The sequence below is a fragment of the Phascolarctos cinereus genome, unplaced genomic scaffold (assembly GCF_003287225.1).
Source record: "Phascolarctos cinereus isolate Bilbo 61053 unplaced genomic scaffold, phaCin_HiC Scaffold_5;HRSCAF=322, whole genome shotgun sequence".
Classification (NCBI taxonomy): Eukaryota; Metazoa; Chordata; class Mammalia; order Diprotodontia; family Phascolarctidae; genus Phascolarctos; species Phascolarctos cinereus.
Genome location: NW_027555958.1, coordinates 337,209,824 through 337,230,059, shown reverse-complemented (window position 1 = coordinate 337,230,059; position 20,236 = coordinate 337,209,824). Strand labels below are relative to the sequence as shown.

Genomic DNA, 20,236 nt, shown 5'->3' with positions numbered 1-20,236 from the left:
TTTAATTAAATTAGAAATAAGGTAGCTCAGTACAAGTCACTTTTCCAAATTTTTACATGATTTTTGCTTGCCTACCATGACAAAGCAGGATCACACATTCTGATCCTGACCCAGAAGCCATCCAAGATCCATTGTTTTTTGAATGCAAATAAGGAACTTGCCACCATCAACCCCCACCCTCCACACCCCTGCCTTCTCTTCCTGAACACCAGTTCAGCAGGGCTTAGCTATCTGTGAATACCTCAAGAGACTGTCAAGGTCAACTCTGTCTTCCTCAGATCTCTGACTTTTGTGTAAGGAAAGTATGGCAATCAAATGGAAAAGCAGGGGTGTTAAAAAAAAAGTCCTTTCCCCTCCCAAATTGTGCTCTTTCCTTTGGGAGTCAAATTAATGGGCACAGAGCTGAGACCTGAAGTAGGTACAATGAATGAGATTGTTATGTGGAAGATTTGAATCACCGGGGATATCAGGGACCTTTCATCAAAGGAATTTCCTCTTCTCTCCAAAGGTCTTACTCCTTTCAGCCTTCCAGGCCTTCCTCACCCATATTCCTGTTCACACCTCTCACCCTCTTGCTCAAAAATCCCATCAATTACCTGCCAGGGAAAACCTTTTTCTTTTCCTCTCTATGGCTTTCTTTGATCTGAACTGCCATTTTAAAAAAATAACAGTAGACCATTTGGTTCTTAATTGTAGCTTCAAAATGAATTTTGTGAGGTTCCTTCCTTACCTAGGATTTAAATCCCCCAACTTTAGGGATTAAAAAAAATCACTGGATGTATGCCTTTAAGAAACCCCACAAAAACCCAACAACAACAACCAAAAGGGATTTGATTGTAATCTGCATAATTTTGGATCCAATAGCTTAGAAATGAGATTTTTATCCATTTGCTTCAGACATGCCGTCTCGCCATTAGATGTGTTTCAATTGGCAGAGATTTGATGATGTGACCTTACTTTCTTTTATCATTGCAGTACCCAGAATAACTGGGAGAGGCCTGAAGAAGAGGAAAGAAGACGTGTTTGTGTGCATTTCAATAAGCAATTAGTTCAGGGACCAAAAAAAAATTCAGTTGTTTTGTCTTCCATTATGTCTGGGTTAGCTGGCCAGGCAATTTCACAACCACGCCATTCATCTCTCCTAGGAGATGGACCATACCTGCAGAAAAACCAAGAGACAGAAATGCTTGTTATACCGTCTTCCTTCCTATCACAGGTTAAAATCAGTCCTCCATATTTGTCGCTTTGGAGCAAATGGGGATAGTGGGTTGGCTCCTGTTTTTGCATTAACTCGTTTGATTTTTTTTTTTTCCCCACGGCTGCCTCTCATTTTGTGATAAACCTGAGTTGCTAGGAAAGCTTTTTATGTAACACCCGCTTGGTCTCAGGCTTTACAGAGCACCAAGTGTTCCGCTTCCAGAGTTCCACAAAAATCTGGCTGCACATCAAAACTTCTGTTTCATAACAGACTAGAAATAGGATTTTCTAATAACATTCAGAGGACTCTACTTATTGCGCAGGGATCTGGAATTTTATGAATCGTTAATGGATAACTAAACAAAGACCCCCCAAAACTCCCTGCCTTCCGTCTTTGGGGTTGAGGCAGAGAGGGAAGCTAGGGGAATGCATTTTCTTTATGCATGGTCTGTCTGTTAGTAACCCAAGCTCCTTTTCAAAGAATTTGTTAAATAATTTCAGACATATTGAAGACCTTATTCATGTTAAGGGGGGAAAAAATGCCTTCCGCCCCGCTTCTCTCCCCTCATTCATGGAGAATGCGGTTTCCTTTTATTGTTTCTCCAGACACTGCCAGTTTGCAGATTTAACCCCTGGCTTTTCTCTGGGGGAAGGAAGGTTTCTTTACCAGCACTCCTTGCTTGGAGGGATCCAAACATTCTGCAAAGAAAAACAAACCACACATTTAAAACTCGAATCCATAAAGAGTGAGTTCATAGAATGATTAAGGATAGAATGCAGTATTAGGTCATCTTGCCTGCATTCCCCGTCCCTGCCCCACCCTCTCACCTCCCTGTCTCCCCTCGCCCTCCCCCCACCTCCCACCCACTACCCACACATCCTGCATGCTTCCTTCCATACATCGTGCCTCTGCACACTAGTCCAATGCTGTTTCACATTATGGGAGCAATGGGAGTTCCCGCTCAAAGTCCATTTGTAGACCATTTAGATGTCACCCAGGGAGACTTCTCCAGTGGTTCAAACTGCATTTTCCTTTGTTGTATTTCATCAGCTCACTCCTTATTCTGTTATTTCTCCTTTCCCAGTGCTGGCTGTGTATTGCATGCCCTCCTTACTCATTTAGCATATGGATATCATCACTTCAAATAAAAAGAAACCTCTTTCTAGCCCTGGGATTGGGGTAAAGGGAAAAGGTGGGAGGGAACAGCTTCCTCCCCTTTAAGGAATTAACCCTGCTTTTTTCTGGCTTTTGCTTTATGTTGTTTTCATATGAGAGGCCATGTGGCATAGGAGATAAAATAACAGTCAAAAAAACTGGGTTCAAATCCTTTCTTAAATATTTACTAGTTGTGTGACCCTAAGCAAGTCCCTTTAACTACTTTGCCCCTCAGTTTCTTCAGCTGTAAAACGTTGATAGTAGTAGCACTCACCTCACAGTTTATTGTAGAAACAAATGACAATATATAAGTATTATATATGTAATGTAATGTAATATGTATGTATAATAACACACGTATAGCACTTTGAAAATCTGAAGGCACTAAATAAATGTGAGCTGTTATGATTACTTTTCAGGAAATGTGCTTAGGTTCAGTCTTGTCATGTCATTGGTTCATAATGAGCCAAGTTATGAAAAGGTGGTACTGTATCTTTTAAGCTGTTGGTTTTGCTTTTCTTCTCTTCTTTTCTCATTGTTTTGCTAACATCTTTTCATAACAAGCTCCTCAAGGTTTCCTAGTACCACACAGTGAAGGACCCTCATCTCTCTCTTCCCTCATTGTGATTTGATGAGTCTGTCCAGCCTGCTCAGAACTGCATTGGCTCTTTTCTGTCTCTGCCTCACATTTCAGAGCCCTCATCCACTGTGCTTTAAGAGATCCCTTTCTTTTATTATTTCTCCTGGCCTCTGTAGTACTGCTTTGTAAATGTCCCCCTTCCTCTGTATAACAATATTTTGTATTTTTTGCCCCTACATGTATCAGCTTGCATTTTTTTTTCAGGTCGAATTTTCCCTCAGCTATTTCCTGACTGTATTTCTAATTCCTCCAGGGCCATTGACATAATTTCTGTCCTTGCCGGTGTTTGCAACACCTCCCTCGTTTAACTTCATACAAATTTAATTAATCTACTGTTTACTTTTTCTTCTACATCATTAGTAAAAATAATAAAAGAAACTGCTCATGAGGAAGAGGCCAGGTTCCTCTCCCCATCTCAGCTGACTGTGGACTTAAAACTGAGTCCTGGGAGAAAACCCCCAAATCTAGTGATCCCACCCACTAACTCCTATCCTAATGTGACTCCAGTGAAACCAAAGCCAGAAAGGATTTCCCTCACCAGGCTCCAATTTAATATCTTTAAAATCCACTTAGTGTCTGGGCACCTGGTTGCTATGGAGATCATTGTCATAAAAAACCTCACAGGACTGTTAGAGAGATGGGAAATGGCTCCCTATAGTCCACAACCGGCCACATTTGCTGAGAGAAATATCTTGATACTTATCACAGCTCTTTGTTTACTGTACCCGTAGTCTTCAAATTCAATCTGCTGTACTATTCTCATAAGCAGGCCAATAGAAATTCATTTCCAGTTAGCATTCTGTGATATACCACCAAGAGCTTCACCAAATATCAGATGTCCACCATCTTCCCTTTCTCTTCTAGCAAAGTTGGCCAAGGACAAAATGACAGTCCTTGCTTGCTACAATTTGTTCTTTATGGACTGTCATTGATCCATTAACCCGGCCACTAGGAAAGCAGAATAAAAATACTTTCTGGCCTCTGATATTGTCTCAAACAAGAGCTAGGATGTGAGCTGCAAGGATTGAGGTTCCTTAGGGGCAAGGGGGTCTCTGAGAGACAACCCACGAGTCATGGTGTGGGGACTCTTGTTGTTTCTTTCTACTAATTCAGGTTTCTGCTAATTCAGCTGGGAACATTAATCAGGGGTCATAGAATGCTAAGATAATGGATCAAGAACCGCAAAGGACATTCATTAGAGGTTATTTAGTTCAACCCTCTCATTTTATAGATGGTCAGGCTGAAGGAGAGACAGAGACAGAGACAGAGACAGAGAGAGACAGACAGAAAGACAGAGAGAGAGAGAGGAGAGAGAGAGAGAGAGAGAGAGAAGAGAGAGAGAGAGAGAGAGAGAGAGAGATTTTCCAAGGTCCCATAGAGGCAAAGTCAAGATTTGAGCTCAAATCCTCCAATTACAAAGCCTTTTCTCTGTATAATGCTATTGCACCTTTTCTTCACAGCCCAATCTTCCTTAAACATTGCATTTACACATAATAAACATTCGACTCCAGGAGGTAAATACTTTCTAGAAGCCAGTTCATATCTTGTTGGGGGTTAAATACTCATGTGGCTTCTGTCTGCATGGGGAAATTGTAAAAGACTTCAGCCTATTCTCTTCATGGGCATAAATATTGCCCAAGTAGTCTCAATATTGCAGCAGAATTGAAGATCTGTTTATTCATTTTGTAGTTAACAGAAGATAGAGGGATTCTTTCTGATATTTGGTGAGGGGTAGGTGGACTTGTAAGATATGTGGAATTCAAAATGTTTAATTCTGCTACAGGCTACAGGGCACTGGGAACAAGAAGAAGGATGAAAGAAAGGTACATAGAAGAGATTACATTATAGATGGCATGTCTGCCTCTTCTGAAATGACTGCCAGAGGCCCTCTCAGCCAGAGGGGTAAAGCAGCTGACAGGAAATACATATCCTTTCTGCAAGCCTGCAAAAAGTTTACACCACCTTTCTTTTTCCTTTTTCCCACTAAGGATTAAAATGAAGCTTCTGGGGGCAAAAAGTATTCTCTCCTTTTTGGAAAGATCAAAACTATAGTTTCCTTACTTTCATAAAGAAACATATTTTGTTTCCTTACTTACATTGGAAGATGCAATAAAAGAATATAGAAAGTGAGCCTTCATTTGTCACTGCCTTGGTATTTGATCTTATAACAATTCCGAGGCCTCTTACAGTCTCCAATGACTCAGTTTTCTTTCATTTGAATGGAAACTATGACACCTTCTCTACTTGGAAAAGGTTTTGAACATCTTCAAAGTTATCTCTACAGGTACAAGATATAAAAATGACCAACTCTTTAGCGCCTTATTTATTCTTGATAGCTTTTCCAGAAAAAAATTGTCTATAGGCCTGCAAATTCATTAGCTAATTTCTTTAAATATATTGGGATGCATGGTATTTAGGCCTCCTGCTCTTTATAACTTCAATAGCCACATCAACAAAATCTTTATTATTCCTCAATTGTCCATACCCCTTATCTTTATTTTTCTTGTTAATGATCAATTTTTAAAAGTCACCAAAATGCTCAGGCATTTTAGAGTTATCTTAGCTTTCTGCTTCCCTCCTCATTTATTAATGGATCTACTTTCTTTTTTTTCCTTGAAAAAAAAAACGCATGTTTATAAAAATGCTCCCCATTTCCCTAGTTCCTTTAGCTGGCATTAAATCATCTTGGGGTTTAGATGTTGGATTTTTTTTTTCTTCTGCTCTTATGTTTATCCTGAAAGCTTTAACTTACTTCTAGTGTTCTTATTCATTTTCTTGCTCTGTCTCCATTTTCAGCCCAAGTTTGAAAGGGAGTTTTCAGTTTCTTATTTTTTTTTAAAATTCTCCAGAATGAAAGCTCGTAAGCCTCTTCTTTCTTACAATTTTTTGTTTTGTTTTTCATGGGGCCCTGTAGTCTATTGCCCTGCAATTGTGGTGTCTTTCTTAACTTATTCCCAAGGCAACGACTCATATCCTGGCAAATCCAGAAAATGGTGGTGTGTCTTTTCTTAGTTTTTATGCCTTTGTTTCAGAACTCAGGATTTCCTGATGGCTTGTTATGCTGTTTAAAAAAGCTTTTTTACTGCTTCTAAAAGGTGCCAGGTTCACAACTGTGAATGATAACGGCCAAGTCGATACATGACCAAACAACAAAAAACTACTACTAAAACAAAACAAAACAAAAAATACAGTACCAAACTAGACTGTGACCCAGGTGACTTGACATTTGGGGCAGTCTTGGCACCTGATGTGATTTCTGTGAAGTCTTTCCAATTGGTTGACAAGGGTGTGCCTGTTTAAAGTGGCCCAAACCCTCCATCCGTGTTCTGTCCATATTGTTTAGCTAGGATAAACCCTAAAACCTTTTTCTTGTTGTTCAGTCATGTCCGATTTTTCATGACCCCATTTGGGGTTTTCTTAACAAAGATACTTGAGTGCTTTGCCATTTCCTTCTCCCCCTTATTTTACAGATGAGAAAACTGAGACAAAGTGGGTGAAGTAACTTGCCCAAGGTCACACAGCTAGTAAGTATCTGAAAGTGCATTTGAATCCAGGACTTCCTGACTCCAGGTCTGATCCACTATGCCATCTATCTGCCTCAAATCCTAAAAACTAGACTTAGGGTAATGTCTGACTTAAGAATAATTAGTGAAGTCATTTATTAAGGTTCTGCTTACTAATACTTCACTGGATTTATGAATGTGGTGATGGAAGGATTCCTTTCATTGGTGCAGATTAGAGTTCATCCATGTCTTTTTATCTCATGCAATTCTTGCCTATGTTTTCCCACAAAGCCTCCACAGAAAATGTACCCAGTGTCCTGGAACACTTCCTCTCATTTTTGTATTTCATGGGTACCAATACAGCCTATTATTCTTCTCTCTCAACACATGACTCTTCCCTCTCCTCTTTCCATCGTATATTTCCTTTATATAGGATCATGGAGCCATAAAGCTGGAAGTGATCTTTGAGGTCATCTTGTCTAATCATGCTCTTTGACAGATAAGCAAGCTGAGGCCCAAGCAAGATTAATGACTTGCCCACGGTCATATGGGTAGGAAGAAGCAAAGGCAGAATTCAAATCCATACACTCTTTCCACTGTACCATACTAATATCCCTTAATTCATTGCCATTTCTGCAGTGTGCTTACTTTGGGCTCCTGGGAAATTCATTGTCCTGATGACCCAGTTCCTGTCCTTACATATTCCCATGCAAGTGGCACACGCTTTTCAGAGGCCAAATCATTTGGCCTTTGTTTCTGATCTTTTATTCCCAGTACCACAATTCAGGAATAGGAGATAAATTAGGGTTCACAGGTTGGAATGATACTCGTCCTTTGTGCCTCCTAGTAAATCTGACCTTCATCTATTTGTGTACATTATTATATTTCTGAACCTGAATTAGTGGCTTTCTAAGTAGCACAATGGATAGAGTAGTGGGTGTCAAGAGCCAAGAAGACCTGACTTATAATCCTGCCCCAGGTGTTCCATCATTTTTCAGTCATGTCTGACTCTTCATGACCCAATTTGAGGTTTTCTTGGCAAAGATACTGGAGTGGTTTGTCATTTCCTACTCCAGATCATTTCACAAATGAGGAAACTGAGGCAAGCAGGGTTAAGTGACTTGCTCAGGGTCACACAGCTAGTAAGTGTCTAAGGACAGATTTGAACTCAGGAAGAAGAGTCTTTCTGACGCCAGGCCCAGCACTGTATCCACTGTGCCACTTAGCTGCCCCTGTCTCAGATACTAGCTATATAACCCTAGGCAAGTCATTTAACCTCTGTCTGCCTCAGTTTTCTCAACTGTAAAATGGAGATGACAATACCTACCCCCCAAGTTGTTGCGAGGATCAAATGAATAATTTGCGAAAGTGCTTAGCACAGTTCCTGGTACATATAGGTGCTTAAGAAATGCATATTCCTTCCTCTTGCTTTTTGCCTTTTCTTTCCTTTATCATACACATTCGTGCCTTACCTTTTTTCCTCCACCATGTTTCTAACACAACTAAAATTTTACTTGAGGATCATTTGTTAAAACTCTTAATTGTCCATTAAGCCAGACATCACCAGAAGGATGGACCCATGGCACTGGCCATGGTACTGCTTTGCTCTATATACCACAACTGGGAGTCATTAAGGTCAGTGTTTCAAATCAGTTTTGGGAAATTGAAAGAAAAAAAATTGATACTATTTATGTGCTTGATACACCCACTGACATGATAAATACACCATTGCCTTAGTCTAAGATAGAAGGGCTTTGTCCTGTGACCAGCCGTACAGTATCAGTGGTATTGATTAGTCTCCAACTTAGACGTGACATCTTAAACCTGGTGAATACTACTCACTGTATGAGGTGGCTAAGTGGCCCAGTGGGTAGAACCCTAGACTTGGAGTCAAGAAGACCTGAATTCAAATTCTATCTCGGATACTTGCTAGCTGTGTGATGTTGGGTGGGTCATGACCTCTCTCAGCCTCAGTTTCCTCCAGTGTAAAATGGGGATAATAATAGGATAGCACTTACTGCTCAGGGTTATTATGAGGTCAAGGCAAGACTAAAGGAACAGAATTTTGCTGAGCCCTCATTAAATCAATCCATTAAAAAAAAAAGCCCTGAGTGCCTGTGACATGTAAATCACCCTAATAGATGCTAGAGAAATAGAATATTTGTTTTCTGTCCTCTCCATCTGCTAGCTGTTGATGTGATGGTCATGATGCTCCAAATCCATCTGGGAAGGCAGGACCTTCCGGATTCAAGAAACATAAGCATTTATTACCTGCTTTCTGTATGTGGAGCATTGTCATAGGTGGGGGTCAGGGTGGGGTTAGGGCACAAGGCTTAGAGAGCACACAGTCTGAGGAACTTACAGTAGAGACTATATATTAGAGATTAACAGATACATAACAATGCAGGATGTAATGGCTGATCCTGGCCATACATGTTATAGGAGTTCAGAACAGGGAGAGATCATTACGGGCTGGAGCACTGATAGAAGGCAAAATGGAGGAGGAGAGGTGACCTGGACCTTGAAGGGAGAAACAAGACTTGCATAATTAAGGAAAAGTAAGGGTAGCATTCTGGGTGGTGGGTATGCCCATACACAATCCTACTGGCAGGGTGCTAAGTGTTGAAGGGACCTTAGAAATATTCTCCTGCTCTGGACTGAAGAAGAAGCTGCACCAACTTGATCATCACCTTCCAGGCCAAGATTTCTCTGTAGAGCCTACAAGTTTGACTGAGGTCTCCAGCTCCCAGAGTTTGCTGCTTTCCTGCCCCTTTGTGGTGACGAGCCAAGAAATCACTCACTTTTCCCTTTTGTGCTTGTTTTAAACGTCAAGACTGTCCTCCAGTGAGCCCTCTGGCACACTGCCTTGGAGCTAAGAAAACAATAACTACAGAACAGGGTGTGAGGCTCCGGCAGTGGGTCCTGGGCATGCGTGGCTCACCCCACAGGGCAAGAGGAGGTCAAAGGCTAAGTACAGAGCCTCTCGCTCCCAGACTTCCCCCACTGCCCAGACCTTAGGGCTCTGTTTTGTGCAGGTTGTTGCCTAGCAGCAGCTTAAGGCCAGGGACACTTAAGCACTCAAGTGGGCCAAAGAACTGCCTTCAGTTGCTTTTGTCAAGACCTCCCTGCCTCAAATCACCCTCAGCCCCAATTATCTGGAGTTCACAACAAAAGCTCACCATCCTTGCCCCTACCTATCATTCCTGTTCCAAGCCTTCACAACTCTCTCTGCTCCATGCATCACGGATAAGTGAGTGCAGTGAGGCTGAGTGAATGGAATAGGACCAGGACAATGGGGCTGAGTAATTATTCAGTGACCCCACAGAAAGAGCGAGGGCCCTTGTGTCCCAGGAAAAAGGAGGCAACTGCTCAGGCTAGCAGGTTTTGGAGAGGCTTATCTTCAAGGAGTCCTGCAGGCACTTCAGGACTTAACAAAGAGCCTCTAAAGTCTTTACTGAACCTGCAGCAAGCCCTAGGCCAAGATTCAAGGAACTTTCCTTGTTGTTCGGAATGATTTGAGGGGAGTTAACCTGCCTGGGGCACAGCTGAAGACAATACCGCTGAGTCGGAGCCAAGAAGGAGCAGACTTAATTTGGCTGCCTTTGTTTCTCTATCAAATTCTGTCTAGTTTAGGAACCTTCCTTTCTTACTTGGTTACCTATTAGGGGCAGCCTCTTCAGAGACAGAATGACATTCCCAGTGTTGTTTAGTCATGTCCGGCTCTTTATGACCCCATGGCCCTTCTGTCCTCCACCATCTCCCTGAGTCTATTCATTTTTTCCTTAACATCATCTATCCATTTCATCCTCTGCTTTCCCCACATCATTGGAAGGACAAATATTGAAGCTGAAGCTTACATACTCAGGCCACAAAATGAGAAGACAGGACTCATTGCAAAAGACATTCCCATTTCTCTTTCATAAAAGCAGAAGCCTGCTTTGCACTTCTAGCTAAGCATTCATGAAGGGGGAAAAAATCATTTTGTAATTTCTTCTTCTATGTCCCGATCTAAAAAGCCACGGCAAGATGAAAAGTGATAAAGCCATTGCAACACTTCACAAAACAACAACAACCCCGATATAAAGAACTTAAAATTTTTCTAGAGGAATAATAATGAACTGAGAGAGTGTGAGCCTTTAAGAATAGGACTAACTAAGGTAGTAGGGCCCATATCTGCCCGTTGGTTTTCTAAGATACACAGTATTTTTCTGTATCATAAAAAATTGACATCACCAGCATGAACCAGTGGAAAAGAACACTGGACTGGCACTCAGAAGATCTGAGTCTGAATCTTTCCTCTGTGGCTTGCCATCTGTGCGACCTCAGACATGCCATCTAACCTCACTGGGCCTCAATTTCCTCATCTTTCCCAAGGATATGCGTGGTTCATTAGATGACATCAAAGGTGTCTTCTAGTTCTCAATCTGTGACGCTGTTATAGTTATGATGATTTCAATGGTGACTCTCCTCAAGGTTTAGAAATCGGTTTCACCCAGTTTCTAAAAAATGCTTCCAACTCTCTTGGAAAGGGGAAAATAATGTTACCTAATTCAGATTTTTTTTTCTCTTGTGGTACAACTTCACACTCTTCAGAGCCAGAGGGGAAAGAAAAATATTTCTCTCATCTTATCAACAAAAGAGAGAAAAGCAGATCAACAGCTAAGGTAGAACAGCTCTAGCTCCAGTCCCAGGGTATCAAAATTTAAAAGGCATTGATAGCAACTATACCCCTTCCAAACACTGAAAACAGAGTTTTTAAGCATCTAGTTAGTCAGAATAATTCTTGTAAGATATGAAGTTACTAGATGTTGATCTCAAACAACCCCACCTCCACAGTTTGGGTTCCTCTTACTTCCAGGCTCTACCCCACCTTATTCCCTTCTTCTGGTATGACCTCAGTAGCAGTGGTCCAAGGCCTCTTTTCCCTCATCCTGTTGTTGTTGTTGTTGTTGTTGTTGTTGTTGACATCACAAGAGTGACGTCTACACTTACTCATGAATTGGATTTAAGTGAAGCAGAGATACACAAAATCATCAGTCTCTCTCCTCCAGAGTCATGGAAGCCCAGTGGCAAGACAAGTCAAGAGGACTAGCAATGCTCCAGGATGCAATGGATGATATTTGCATTTCTAAATTAAGGTCTTTCCCAGGCTTCAGGTTGTCTGAGGCAATGCCCATTCAATGACTAAAGGCTGGATAAGAATTTAGAAAAAAGATGGCCTAGTTTACCATCACAAAAATATCAATCCGGGAGGGGAAGACCCTTAAGTTTTCTGGCCAGAACAGAAAACAATTGCTATTTACACTCATTCTAAGCCATTAGATAGATTTTGTAATGCTTCCCCTGGGTGCTGAAATTGCCAGTTATAGCTATGGAGAAAAAACTCTCCCACTCTTACATAATTCCCCATAGGGTTTCCCTCTGTAGGTTTACAACAGTCTGACTTCTAAACTGCCCAATAGGCAACACAGGCCCAATGCCTGTTCCCTTGTTAGGCTAGAATGCAAATAATCACTTATTTAGTCACCTAAGATTCCTCAAGCCTTCTCACCCCTTTTCACTTCCCCTTTGAAAAAGAGGTATAACTAGGGCCATGTGAGAGGAAGGCAGGTCTCTAGATCTTGGTTGAGAGTAAGATGGAATTTCCTCTACCAGTTGCCATGCTTCTGGACCTACCAGAACCAAAAAGTCATTTCATATAGTGTCACTTAAGTAAATGTGTTGGCATCAGAGATTTCTCTTTGCAGCAATCAGGTTGACATTTGACTTTCTTCTTTCCCCACCACCAACACTCATTTTCCCCAATAGGTTTTGCCCTAATGGGAAAAAAAGTGAATTGTGAATGTAAACTCCTTAAGGGCAGGGACTATTTCATTTTGGTCATTGTATTCCCAGTACCTAGAACAGTTCCTGGCACAGAGTAGTCATTTAATTTGTTGAATTGAATTGAATTGAATGGTCTTCAGTGTCCTCTCATTTCCCTTTTTTGCACCATCTACTCTCACCCTTCCTTAGACCACTCCCAATGGCCCCAAGACCTCAAAGACCCATAAGATCAGATTTAGAACTGGGAAAAACCTCGAGGGTCACCTAGTCCAACCCCTTTTTTTTTACAGCTGAGGAAACTGAAGCCCAGAGAGGTTAAATAACTTGTCAGTGTTCAGAATGCCAGAATTTAAACCCAGGACTTCTGACTCCAAATCCAGTATATTTTCTGCCGTACTATACTCCTCCTCATAATGCTGCCCCCATTCTCCATGGAGTCTAGGGACAGATTCTGGGGAAAATAGATCATACCCTCCCTCACCTATGTTCACACCGTCCTATGTATTTCACCTATGCCTTCTACCCCCTTCCCCAACAATTGTTCTTGTTCTAGATTTTTTAAAAAAAATCCTACTTATAGTTCTATGTTCAGGCTTAGGCCCATTCCCTTACAGCCACCAAAACTTCATTATTAAGTCCCCATTCTTATGGAAGAAGAATGTTCATTTTTCTGTAGAAGTTCAATTTGTCAAATACTTATGGAGCATACCTACAATGTGCTTGGTAGTGTATGACCCTTAGTAAGCATTTAATAAATGCTTTTTCATTCTATCATTCATGTACCTAACATGAAAGGAGATTATGGATGAAGTGTATGGCAAAACCCCTTTTTGGGAGGAAGAAAAAGCATGTGTATGTGAACCAATCAGAGAATGATGCAAGATCCTCTCTAAGATGGTGCTAAATTGAATTTTTTGTGTGACAAAATATATAGTGTTCAAAAAGTGGAGAGGCTAGTACTATTTGGAGTTATGAGGAAAGGCTTCATGGAACAACTAGGTCTCCATCTGCTACAACTAGGGGATCATATGAATCTAATAATTCACAAGTTGTCCATCAACTAGAATGTAAGCTACTTGAGGTCAAGGATTGTTTTTTTACCTTTCTTTTTATCCCCAAAGCTGGCAACAGTGTCTATTAAACACATAGTCAGTGTTTAATAAAGTCTTGTTGACCTCTTGACTGACTGACCCTTTGCTCTGTTTCTTGCAAGCAAAAACTTTCCAGCTACTTTCTGTAAGATGACTGACAGAGAGACTTTTAATGGAAGCTAGAGTAGCAGATGGAGCAAACTTCTGCTCTGTGGTCTTCCAGTTATGCCTACCTCTACACAAAACAGTGATCTGAAAGAGAGAAGAGAACAAGAATTGTTTACTTTAAATACTCTCTATTTCCTGTTCTTCCCAACTTAAATGCTAAAATGAGCATTTCTACAAAATCCTCTTTCACTATTCTCACCAAGTTTTTAAAGCTGTCTCTGGGTTTGGTTTGGTTTTGCTTCTTCATGGTAATTTAGTACTTCTAAAAGATTCCAGGAAGACTAAATTCCTCTGTGGTAGAAAACTAGTAAAGATCAGCTCTCAAATGGAGGGGACTCTGAACCTATCAAAGACGGGCCCTATAAGTGTGACTCAAACTTTACCATTTGGATCACTGTCTCTGGGATATGGCTCCAAACTAACTTAGACAACCAGCTGAATGCATAGCTGGAGTTAAGTTGGAGAAAATCTAGAAGCCACCGAGATGATGAAGAGCCTTGAGTCCTCGATGTTATTTGCACATCAGTTGAAGGAACTGGGAATATTTAGCCCAGAGAAGACTGAAGGTGGGGAGGATGTGATAGCTGTCTTTAAGTATTTGAAGGGCTGTCATATGAAAGAGGGATTAAACTTTTTCTGTTTGACTCCAAAGGACAGAACCGGAAGCAATGGGTAGAAAATAAAAAAACGGAGGGCAGCTACATGGCACAATGGATAGAGTACCAGTACTGGAGTCAGGAGGATCTGAGTTCAAATCAAGCCTCAGACACTAGCTATGTGACCCTTGGCAAATCACTTAATCCCACAGCCTCAAAAAAAGGAAAAGAAAAAGAAAGGGAAAAAAACATACAAAAGGGAAATTTAGACATAATTTCAGGAAATTTTTTTTTTTTTAACAATTAGAGCTATACAAAAATGTAATGGCCAACCACTGGAAATGGTAGTTCTGGCCACAGCATAACTTGTTGTGTTATGTTGCAGTGAGGATTATTTTTCAGGTGTGGATTAGATTATATGGCAACCAAAGTTGCTTACCCAGGGCTGTGCTGGTAAATGTTTAACAACTGCCTTTATGACAGGAAAATGTTCCCACAACACACTTTTAAGTTTAATCTGTATTATTAACATTTCCTCCATTACTTTCTTAAGTCTAGACCAGAAGTGGGGAACCTGCGGCCTCAAGAACATGAGTGGCCTGCTAGGTCCTCAAATGCAGTCCTTTGACTGAATCTAAACCTCACAGGACAAATCCCCTTAATAAAAAGATTTGTTCTGTAAAGCTTGGACTCAGTCAAAAGGCCACACCCAAGGACCTGAAAAGCCATGTGTGGCCTTGAGACTGCAGGTTCCCCACCCTAGGTCTAGACAATCAGCAAAACAATAAATGAAGCCCTGATCTGTAGTGCTTGCCAATTTCTAACATGTAAATGGTTATATTGAAAATTCAACAAACCATTTTCACAAGCCAGTTGGAGCTGGCTTTAGCACTCCCATGGGACAGCTCAAAAATTCTGTGACTCTGTGACTACTTGAATTGGGAAGATGAAATCCCAAAGAGGTTTCTTTTGTGTGAGGAATGACATTTGTGGCCACCATATTTACAACTACAACTGAGCCCTTACTAATGCTCTCCAGTCCTGTTATTAATTTCATTTTGAAGCTTCATGTTAACTCTTCCTATTGCACGCTTTATAACACTGTTCCCAAACTCCTCAAGCTCTCATTGCCATCCCCACACTCCCTCTCTTTCATGAGATTACCTTATCTGAGATTATTAATACCATTCTCAAATTTCTTCAGCTCTCTTTTTATCTTTATTATCTTCCTTTCTCCAGCCTCAAAGGATGAAATCAAATCAAGTCAACAAGCATTTATTAGGCACTTACCATGTGCTGGGTCCTATGCTCAGCACAGAGAATATAAATACAAGCAGAGAGAAAAACAGTTCCTGCTCTTAAGTAGTTTACATTTTAATGAGTTGGGGGGTAGGGCAGAAAGAAGGTGTCTGAGAAGAGCATCAGCAGTGCAGCTAGAGAAAATTAAAGCATGGGTGGCCTGGAGATCCTACTTAAAATGGAGGTTCTGGAAGGAATTGCCCAATCAAAGGAAAAGTTTGCAAGTTCAGAAGGTATTTCCAATGTCAGAAATCCATGGGTTGAGTGGATTTCCAGAGTGAAACGGTTCTAAGTCATAGATGATAGAAAAAGTCTAGAGTCAGAAATGTAGCCTGGAAAGGAACAAAGGCACCAGTGTACCTGTCTTCCTACAACTACTCCTAAATTGACTATTCTCATCTTTTGTCATCTTTAACAATTGGCTGAGTATAAGGTGAAACCTCAGGGTTGTTTTGATTGGCATTTCCCTTATTATTTTTGATTTACAGCATTTTTCACAGGTTATCAATAGTTTGCAATCTTTCATTCTAGCTCGTATCATTTGACCAATTATCTACTGAGAAATAGTTTTGGTTGTCCAGATACATACACACATATGTGTATATATGAATGGTTTGGGTTATGCACACATATGTGTGTGTGCACACGCACCAAATAATTTACATAAACACACATACACACATGTTTATGTATGTGTGTGTATGTATGTGTGTATGTGCATATTGATAAATAGATGTTTTCTATACTTGGACACTAAACTTTATTTGAGATGAAACAAAGATTTTTTTCCCCCATTCAACTACTTCCCTTCTTAGCCTGGATGCATTGTTTGTGAAGATTTTCAATTTCATGTAATCAAAATTATCAATTTTTCTTTTATAATTACCTCTATTTTTGGTTTGGTTATCTCATACCTGTAGCCATGAAAGATATATAATCTGCTTCTCTTCTAATTTTCATGGCATTATCTTTGATATTAAGATCATATATCTATTTTGAATTTATTGCAGGGTTTGGTATAAGATGTTAATCTAAACCTAATTTAAGCCATATTCCTTTCCAGTTTTCCCAGCAGTTTTTTTTCCTATCAAATTAGAAGTTCTTTCCTAGAGCCTCAGTTTTTTCATCTATAAAATAGGGATAATGGCTTGTTCTACCAACCTAATAGGAGTGTTGTTAGGAAAGTTAGGATTTGCAAACCTTAAAGTAGTATTCAAATGTGAGGTATTGTTAATAAAATTGACTTCTGAGCTCTCTTCCAGTTCTAAAATGCAATGAATCCATGAGAAAAAGACTCTCCATGAACTTATAGTTCCTTAAACATATGCGAACATCTTATAGAATATAAGCTCCTTGAGGGAAGAGACTTTCATTTTTATCTTTGTACCCCTAACTTAGCAGAGTGCCTGGCACATAGTAAGCAATTAATAAATGCTTGTTGAATTAAATTGAATAAAGAACAAGAGTAAGCTCATAATACCACAATACAAGCTAAGTACTGCAGAACTCTAGAATAAGATCAAATGGTGAGAGAGGGATCATCTATTGATAAGAAACCAAGAACAATTCAATGCAACATAAATCCTAGAGGAATATAAGGTAAAGGAAAGGCATTTGTGGGCTAGAGTTAAGTTAGGAATGCTTGGGATGAGTACCAACTAAAACCTCTCCTTAGTACTAGGACATCATCTTCTAAAATTAGGACCACCCTAGGTATCCTGAAACAGGTAGTTATACTATTTTTTAACCTATTCAAGGCATTGAATCCTCCACTCAATTCATTACCTCTTCATAACTCAGCGTGGCTGAATGCTACCTCCAGAGCCAAAAAGGACTTGCCTGGATGTCATGAGAAACTTGCCCCTGTCAATTACAAGTCATGAGCTAACTGCCTTGCACGCCCAGGGCAAACAAATGAGGAGTAATTCTCCATCCAGTTTAACAGAACTCGCCCTGGAGCTCCATTTGGCTAGTAAACAGCTTCAGAAGGAGCAGTGCACCATCATTCTTGGGAGCCCCATACCCAGGGAACATTTGATCAAGCATTATCCCCAGGGTGAGCTCTCCAGCCAAGTGCTGAATGGCCCTTGTATAATCCTGGCTGTAACTCAAGTATCTCATTAGGTTTTTCCAAAGATGCTTCCTATTTCTCCTATTGATTTCTCTGTTTACTGTCTCTTGTCATGATATCATGTGACCAGAGTGATACTGACCTCGGGGCTGTGTCCCTTTGGTGCCATGAACTAAACTTCAACATGTCACGCCCCTCTCTCCACCCTCTTCCCGACCGCAAATGGCACAAAGCACTTTGGGCTCTGTCCCAGCATCATCTCCGGTTGCAATTTCTCCAAGTTTCCCTTGACAGGCTGTTCCTTCACTGGTGCAGGGGCATTACGTAAGCAATTTTTATCTCCCATTAACATTTCTGTGAAAAGCACTATCCCCATTCTGCTCACAGTGAATGGCAAGCCAAGCCAACCAAATGCAGAGTAGAGTTCTTTGTGAGACCTTTCCACAGGTTTTTGGCAGTCTCGGCATCCCGGCACTCCTTTCCCTTCTCAGCTGTCTCTTCTCCCAGCTCCAACCTATTTTTCCACCCTATCTTTCACCCAAGGGCAGAGTACCACCATTCAAGCCTTACCTCATTGCTGATGGAGCTATTGCAGACACACCTGATGCTCCTCAGGGGGATCCCAGGGAGTTTCTCATAAGGACTAGTTCTTTGTAAGGCAGTGCTGGGAAAGATACATTTCACCAGCCCTACTGCATCAAGTATAGAAACATAATGACAGAGGGGAAGTTATCCTTTATGCCTGGCCTTCTCCATACTGAACTTGTCTCTTTGGAGATGTCTGTTCACTTTCTCTGACATCATTGGCTTTGCAGGCCAGCCTTGAGGATATTTATAGACTGAATAGCTGTTTCTTACCCCTTGCTCAATGGACTTATTCATGGGTGGCCTGGGTATAATCACAAAAGCCAATCTTCTTGGTTCCCTTGGTTCCTGGAGGTTCTGGGTGATCTAGCTGTGGAAGTAAATTTGGCACATATTCGTATATTAGCATGCAAGGTCAGACTTGAGGAACAAAAAAGGCCCAGGCTGTGACCAAAGAAGCCTCTGTGCTGCAAAGAGGCCTCCCAGAACCTGGGAGAAAAAAAGTTTATGAGATTATAGAAAGCCTTTGCTTTCTTTCTAGCTATGCACACTAGGGTTCTCACAGGTTAATGCCTCCTTTCTACCTCCTTGACCAATCTAACCTTGGTTACGTATTTACCTTAATTATCATCCCTATGTTAGAAGAAGATACCTTGAGAGCTAGGGAAGAAAAAGAACAAATTTCCTGTAAGTGCCTTTTTTTCTGTATAAGAAAGGATAATCTACCTTGAAACTGTACAAAAATTACCAATTGGAGTCCTAGAATTTTCATTCTTTGTTGTGATGCACTTTAGCTATTTAATGACATCACTGATATAATAGGACCATCCCCCAAAAAGGGTATCCAGGGTTAGCTTATATAAGCCACAACTAATGGCTATGATCTTACCTATATTAGTAAACTGAGTTAAACTGGCTTGGTCACCCCGTAGGAAGTTCATCTCAACAGACGACTCCCTTCTGGACCCTTGATCACTAGTTGAGCTGTCTCTGGTTCCAGACACTTGAGTATCTTATTTTCTCACTTAGATGGGACCTGACTTTTCAACTGCTCTCTAATGCTGGTCTACCAATCTAGTCTGGTGCTGTTCTTCAAGTTTCTTATGATTTCTACATCCAGGTCAATTTGTGAATTGTACCAGTGCAGCTGAAAGGCACTCCTCTGATGACCAGTTATATTGTATAGGTCATGAAAATCTTGATACATAAGAATTAATTTTATAAATTAGTGCAAGGAAGGGCTTAAATAACAATAATCAATAATGCTTCTGGGTCATTCATTAGCCTTTCCTGAAGCCACCTCCTCACATACACATCAGTTGTCACCATGTTAATACTGCCACCAAGATTCCCTGATGAGGCAGTGCAAGCTTTTGTGTGTTTCTCCCCAAACAGCAGCACTGATAAACACTACCTCACTCGAAGCCCATCTGTCCTAGTTACCGTGTGGCCTGAGCCTGTTTCTTTCATATTTGCTCTTGGCTGAGAATAATTTATTTTCCTTACAGTTTTCCAAATCCTGAGCTCTACTTTGGTCTCTCCTTCTAACCACAGTATTTGCTGTCCACTGATAGGCTTCTTTGTTCAATTTCCTTTGGACCAGGTCTTATTCCTTTGGATTTCCAACAATTTCCGATCCTTGTTTGCGCTGGGAAACTTCCATCAAGTAGGGATGTAGTATTTGCCCCATCCATGAAGTATCTCTAAAGGTGACTGAACAATTTTCTCTTCCTTTATATTTCCACCCCAAATTCATACTCATGGCTTCTTAGCAGGAGCTAGAAGACCTTTATTTTTAATTTGAAAATTTATTTCAAATATGACCTTACCCTGAACCTACCTGGTAAGTGAAGGCATCCAGTTGACACATCTGTGGCTCAAAACCTACAAACAGTGACAATGGCAGTGTCCTTCCAATAGTGAATTTAGTTAGCCCTGGGTGATTAATTGAACCAAACTCACTTTTTGAGTCAAAGAACTTGGGTTTGAATCCAGACTTTGTTTTTATGACCTTATACAAGTAAGAACCCCTTGGGACTTCAGGTTGCTTATGTGTAAAATGAGGTGGTCATGTAAAGTTAATACAATCATAGATTTAGAGCTT

General features: G+C 40.7%; 1 long non-coding RNA gene across 1 annotated transcript; it reads right to left on the bottom strand.

Annotated features, from left to right (window-relative positions):
* Positions 1–36: 36 nt before the first annotated feature.
* LOC110217852 (uncharacterized) lies at positions 37–18,335 on the bottom strand. Its single transcript, XR_002327161.2, has 3 exons — positions 18,118–18,335; positions 1,865–1,896; positions 37–1,159 (listed from the first exon to the last, which is right to left on the bottom strand). It is a non-coding gene; the product is annotated as an uncharacterized LOC110217852 (long non-coding RNA).
* Between the last annotated feature and the right edge of the window lie 1,901 nt (positions 18,336–20,236).